Source organism: Cricetulus griseus, chromosome 2, assembly GCF_003668045.3.
Source record: "Cricetulus griseus strain 17A/GY chromosome 2, alternate assembly CriGri-PICRH-1.0, whole genome shotgun sequence".
Taxonomy (NCBI): Eukaryota; Metazoa; Chordata; class Mammalia; order Rodentia; family Cricetidae; genus Cricetulus; species Cricetulus griseus.
This window is the reverse complement of record NC_048595.1, coordinates 82,326,442-82,332,535: the sequence shown is the minus strand read 5'-3', so window position 1 is coordinate 82,332,535 and position 6,094 is coordinate 82,326,442.

Genomic DNA, 6,094 nt, shown 5'->3' with positions numbered 1-6,094 from the left:
TCTCTCTGACTCTTTTTGATAATGCAAAGTGCATCTTGACCCAGATGTTGAGCAGAATTTCATTTAGGAATCAACACATGTCAGATTTGTATACCTTACTAGTAAATGCTCTTTTATTCAGAAGGAAATGACTTGTGATTTCATCCTCTGTTTGAGAAAGCACCAAACAACTCAAGACCAGTAGTTTGCCTTTTGTCTAGAGCAGTGGTTCTCAACCTGTGGGTCATGACCCCTTTGGGGGTTGAATGACCATTTCACAGGGTTGCATATCAGACATCCTGCATTCAGGTATTTACAGTGCATGACAGTAGCAAAATTACAATTATGAAGTAACAGTGAAAATAATTTTATAGTTGATGGTCATCACAACATGAGGAACTGAAATAGAAAGGTTTAGAACCACTGCTGTAGAGAACCCTGTGTCAGACATCCTTGGCAGCCTTGGGCAAATATGCTTCTCTGATGAGCAAAGTGAGTAATGTATAACTTCACTGGCTCCCAAGTGTGAGATACCTAGTGACCCTTTTCAGGCTAACAGTCTTTCTTTGGTTGCAGAGTAATTTGTGGTGGGCAAAAACACTCAAAAATATGTGGGGGCTTTCTTTTTCATGCAGCATTGTGAGATGGTAAGCACACAGTTTTCTGTGCCTCTGGATCATTTGCTCTGAGGTCGCTTCTGGTCTGTGGTCACTGTTCTCTTCGTGTGTGTGTGTGTGTGTGTGTGTGTGTGTGTGTGTGTGTGTGTGTGTGTGCGCGCGCGCGCGCGCGTCTCGAACTCACAGATCCACCTGCCTCTGCCTCCCGAGTGCTGGGATTAAAAAGAAAGCCACCACCACCCGGCTCCCATTGTCCTGTTAACACTTGAGGCTTGCCACTGCACTGGAGCTGCTTGCTGCTTGGCTCAGCTATGCAGGTGGAGAGAAAGGTCGGCTACTACTTGATCAAGGTTTCATTCTCCTGCTTGTACCATTTTATTATCTTGCAGCTTCACAGTGGCATGATTTGTGTGTCTGTCTTAGCCCTAGGATTGGTTCTTGGTCTTTTATGTTTCTTTAGCGAGAGACACTGCCATTTCTTAGCTTTACCACCTACATTGAAGATCCACATTTATTTCTCCAGCCCAATCTCTTCCAGTCACCCAATTGCTTGTTTGGACTTTTATTCTGTCTGTATAGTCACGATCTCTCTCCTTTTTAATGTGTTCCATTTTGTTTAAGACTTAAGTCTCCATCTGCTAAGCACAGAGGTTTCTAACCACCTGTTGCCACCTGTTGCTTCTCCAAAACTGGAGGAACATGCAACAACAACTCTGGTACTCATAGGTTTAGACCTGTGTGCTGTGCTACTGGGGAGCACTAGATAAGCACTTTTAACACTGAGCTATATCCTCAGCCTTGGGATTTTTGCTGTTTCTCTCTCTCTCTCTCTCTCTCTCTCTCTCTCTCTCTCTCTCTCTCTCTCTCTCTCTTTCTTTCTTTTTTCCAGACAGCATCTCACTATGCACTCTTGGATGGCCTAGAACTTGCTATCCTCAGATCAGAACTGTTGTTCTACAGTAACAAGAAAAGAATTATTAAAAATACATTGAAGCACTAGGCTGGCCCCAAACTCAAAGAGAGACTCTTGGTCTGTCTTCCCAGTGCTGGGATTAAAGGCACGTGCCATCACTCTAAGCTTAGTCTTTACACTTTTAACCTTGCTGCCCAGGATGTTTATCCTGTGTTATTTTAATTGCATTCCAAGCCAGCTCAGGGTTGATGGCACAGAGTCCAACAGAAGGTAGCATTTCAAAAGAGGAATGGAATCAGTGGTCACTTGAGAGGCAAAGGTGAACATGAGGTGAGGGCTTGCGGATTTCAGGGAGAGGAACCTAAGTGCTTTGAAGAATGACTGAAGAGAGATGATACGGTTGATGGAGCAGGTAGTTTGGCCTGTTTAAATGTGGATGAGGAAAGGAATAGAGCAAGATGAGAGATGGTATTTTGGGAGTAGTGATATTCCTGAGGGGTCTGAAGGTCTTGATGTCACTGCGAGTGGGATTTCCTCTAGTCCTCAATTCTGATTGATACTCTTCAAGCAATTTGTAGTTTCTCTGGTTCCTCCCAGGCCAGTTGAATCAGGGTGGGGCCAGGAGTGAGCTTGCTTGAAAGCTCTAGGAAAATGAAAGGGCTTCTGTTGTGGTGCACTGTGAGAAATTAACATCTGAACGCTGTCAGCCACTAAATTGTGTGTGTGTGTGTGTAAGTGTGTAAGTTCTGTGCAAAGTGAACCTGAGATGCCCAGAGCAGAGCATTGTGTGGGATTTGTCCCCATTTGAGCATAAAACGAAATGAGGAAATAGGGGTGTGTACGTGTAGATACATACATATAACGTGTGTGTAAATCTGGATAAAAACAGACTTTTGAAGAAACCGGGTCTGGGCATCAAAGGGAGGAGTTTTCCTTGGGTTGGTGTAATATTTAATTATTTATTAAAGGGGTGTTCAGCAGTGTCTTGGTCTCTACCCACTAGAAGCTACCAGGACCCCCTCACTAATGACAACCAAAAATGTCACTGGGCATTGCCATAGTTCCTAGGTACCAGAATTATCCTCAGATCAGAACTGTTGTTCTACAGTAACAAGAAAAGAATTATTAAAAATACACTAAAGCACTACATATGGTGCCTGGAACATTCTAGGTGCTCAGCAAATGTTTCCTGTTTCTGAAATACAACAAAGACCTACTTCTTAAAAGTTTGATACAAGTTGGGTTTCTTTGGGGCAGCTGTTGGACATGTGGTGAGTGGGTGATGAGGCTATTCTACTGTGTGCTTCTACCTCAGCACACCATTGCAGAGGTAGGAAGAGAAAGATGATGTAAGAGCCAGTTCTCACCGCTGCTGTCCTCAGATGACACCTGATACCTTGTTTCCCAGTGACCCAACCTGTCTGTAGGGGGCTTAAGAAATGAGGGAGCTATGGACAGTGAAATGTTTCTGCTATAGATGATGACATTTTTCTGCATGTTAGCTTATGCATTAAGAATGTTTGCATTTATATTAACCAATTTACTCTTTAAAGTTTTTTTAAAAGATTAAAATTATGTGTAGTGTATGTATGTATGTCCACCACTTCTGTGCCTGATACCCACAAAGTCTAGAAGAGGGAGTCAGAGTCTCTGGAACTGGAGCTGTATGTGGTTGTAAGATGCCATGTAGGTGCTCGGAATGGAGCCTTGGTCCTTTGGAAGAGCAGCAGCTGGTGCTCTTAATTGCTCCAGTGCTCTCACTTGTTGAGTTGTCCCTCTAGCCTGTAACCAATTTACCACTTGGCAACTTGGGCCAGATTTGAGGGATGGGGACTAAGGACCCAGACAAGGGTGTGTGGTAGAGCCAAGATCCTTCACTGCTTTTAATCATCTTTGCCTTTAACTCTTGCACAGTCTCTGCTGAGCTTTCTGTGTATTTTGTTCCCATATCTTCTCTGTATGAACCACCCTCCCTCCTCCGTGATGTTCATCAGTTCTTCTGGGTAAACAGTTTCCTAGAAAGGATGTTATTGTCTGTTATAAACGAGATCAACTGATGAATTGATCAAAGATGAATTGTCTGTTATAAACGAGATCATTCTGTTTAATGCCATAGCTTAGCCTTTCTCAGAGTCTCTGATGGAAGGCATAAAAAGGCTTAGTCAGGTTGTGTAACCTTGTGGGTAATCTTGACAGTTTCCTGAATGGCCACTCACTTTGGTGGAAACTCAAGAGAGATGAAGTAATTTACCCTCCACACATCCTAATCTCTGCATGCACAGCTAGTGGGAAGGCTCATTCTGTTTTGAGGCTTTTAGATCCTGCAGCCAAGAGGTGTAATCCCACCTCCATGCATGAGAAAACCCAGGCCCAGAGGCTTGCAGGTTGACAAAGGTCATGGAACAAGAAAGGGACAGTCATTCAGAGCAGCACTGTGTACTGTAAGTAGAGACTATCAAGCTCCATGTCAGGCTTGTGTCAGGTACTGCTGTATCCACTCACCTGCCCCTAGACCAGGGAAGCAAAGCCTGCAACAAAGAGTCTGCATGCATTTCTGGGCACATTCAGCCTGTCTCCACTCAAGATGATTAATGATACCAGAAGTCCACTAAAATTGTCCTTCCAAAGGTTGGAGCTTTGATGAGTTCTTCATGCCTCTCATTTTTCACATCCCCCCCTCCCCAGGAGCAATGTGGCAGATGCCAAGATTTTTTTTTCCCCTTGTCACCTTATCTCCAATTACTTCAGTGGCTCTGGAGTTACTGAAAAAGCCTGTGTACCACCAAGCGGTTCTAGCTTTCCTCTTTGTCTTCTTCCTGTGCAGATAGGCAGACAGGGCAGTCTTCATGGAAAGATTTGACTGGTGATTTGGGGAGAAGATGCTGTCATATTATTGTACCAACATTTACTTCTCTGGCTCTTAATGGTGCTGACTAGCTCCTTCATGTGTGAACTTAATGACAAGCTTACTGTGTTGGAGGGACTGATGGGGGTCACCCACCTCCACCCTTTTCTTCTTGGCAATGAAGGAAGAGTGGCAGCATTCTAGACCACATGGCAACACCTTCAGATAACATCAGAAGAGAAGCTGGCCTGATAGGACAGAGCCCACAAAGGGTCTGGCTGTCATCTGTGGTTTTTAAGGATGAAAAAAATCACACTTACTAGTTGAACCCTCTGCTCAGCCATATAGGAACTTGTGGCTCCACTCCATTTGTCCCTAATACCTGTCACTGGCACTTCGTATTCTGCAGCTCTTGTACCTGGGGCGAGGGATGCGGGGGATGGTGATTGTTGCCTTTCCTGACAGGAACTCAGTGGGTTTTCTCCTTGTTTTGACCCAGTTTCCCCACAAATACGTGTTGTTTGCCTCCTAGCACACTTGACAAGGGCAGGAGCTGTGTAGTTCTGTGCTCCATCTGCTGTCATCCCGCATCATGTCTCACCGTGGAGTTCATCAGGTCATGCCACTTCCAAGAGTTGAAATTGGTATCAAGGAGTCATTAGCAGTGGCATCGTCTTTAAGAAACACATTTGTTAATGTTTGAGTAGTTCATGGATATCCAAATTAATACTAATTCAAGGTGTTGATATACTGTCAGGTGCCATGTCAGAGTAGTATTCTATTGTGTAAATGAGGAGACAGGCTTAGAACAATTATGTCAGTCATTCAAGAAAACAGGTAATAAGTGGCAAAGGTTGCATTTGAATCTGTGACTCTTGGACTTCTAGCATGAACTGCTGTATGATCTGCCCAGTTTGTTCAGCTTATGGCAATGTCTCAAGTGTTGTTCAAGATAGGGTTTCTATGTGCAACAGCCCTAGCTGCCTAGCTTTCCTGGAACTCACTCTGTAGACCAGGCTGGCCTCGAATTCATCTACCTCTTCCTCCTGACTGCTGGGATTAAAGGTGTGTGCCAAGTCCTGGCTCAAGCAGCATTTCTAACATCAGCTAGAAGTTCATTGAATGTAATCGGTACACCAATTCCAAAACCCAAGTCTAGTTTTTTTGTTTTGTTTTGTTTTGTTTTTTTGTTTTTTTCTTTTTTGAGACAGGGTTTCTCTGTGTAGCTTTGGAGCCTATCTCTGGAGACCAGGCTGGCCTCGAACTCACAGAGATCCTCCTGCCTCTGCCTCCCGAGTGCTGGGATTAAAGTCGTGTGCCACCAACGCCCGGCCAAGTCTAGGTTTTAACTAACTTTTCAAGTGCTCTCTCAGTGGTTCTGAGGCTCCCTCTAATCCCGTTTGCTGCTGTATTTCCAAGTTCTGCCATTCTTGGAGAAGTTCATTCTTCTACTTCGTCCATGTCAAATGCAGTGGCTCCTGGACCCTTGCAAACAGCAGGATTGATGGACCAGCTGCTGAGTAAGGGTGGTTGTGGCTGGGGTCTGTGGTTGCTTAACTTACTTGTAGTTGAGGCTTCATCTGTCCAGTCACTGATTCAGATGTGCTTAACAAAAGGATGTGGGTTGGGCCCTGGGCAGTTATGAGCACAGGCAGGAATGGCCCTAGGACATGAAGGTTTGTGCTCTGGGGGAAAGAATGAGGCAATGGCCATACTGGGTGCTAGGCATAATTGTAGGTT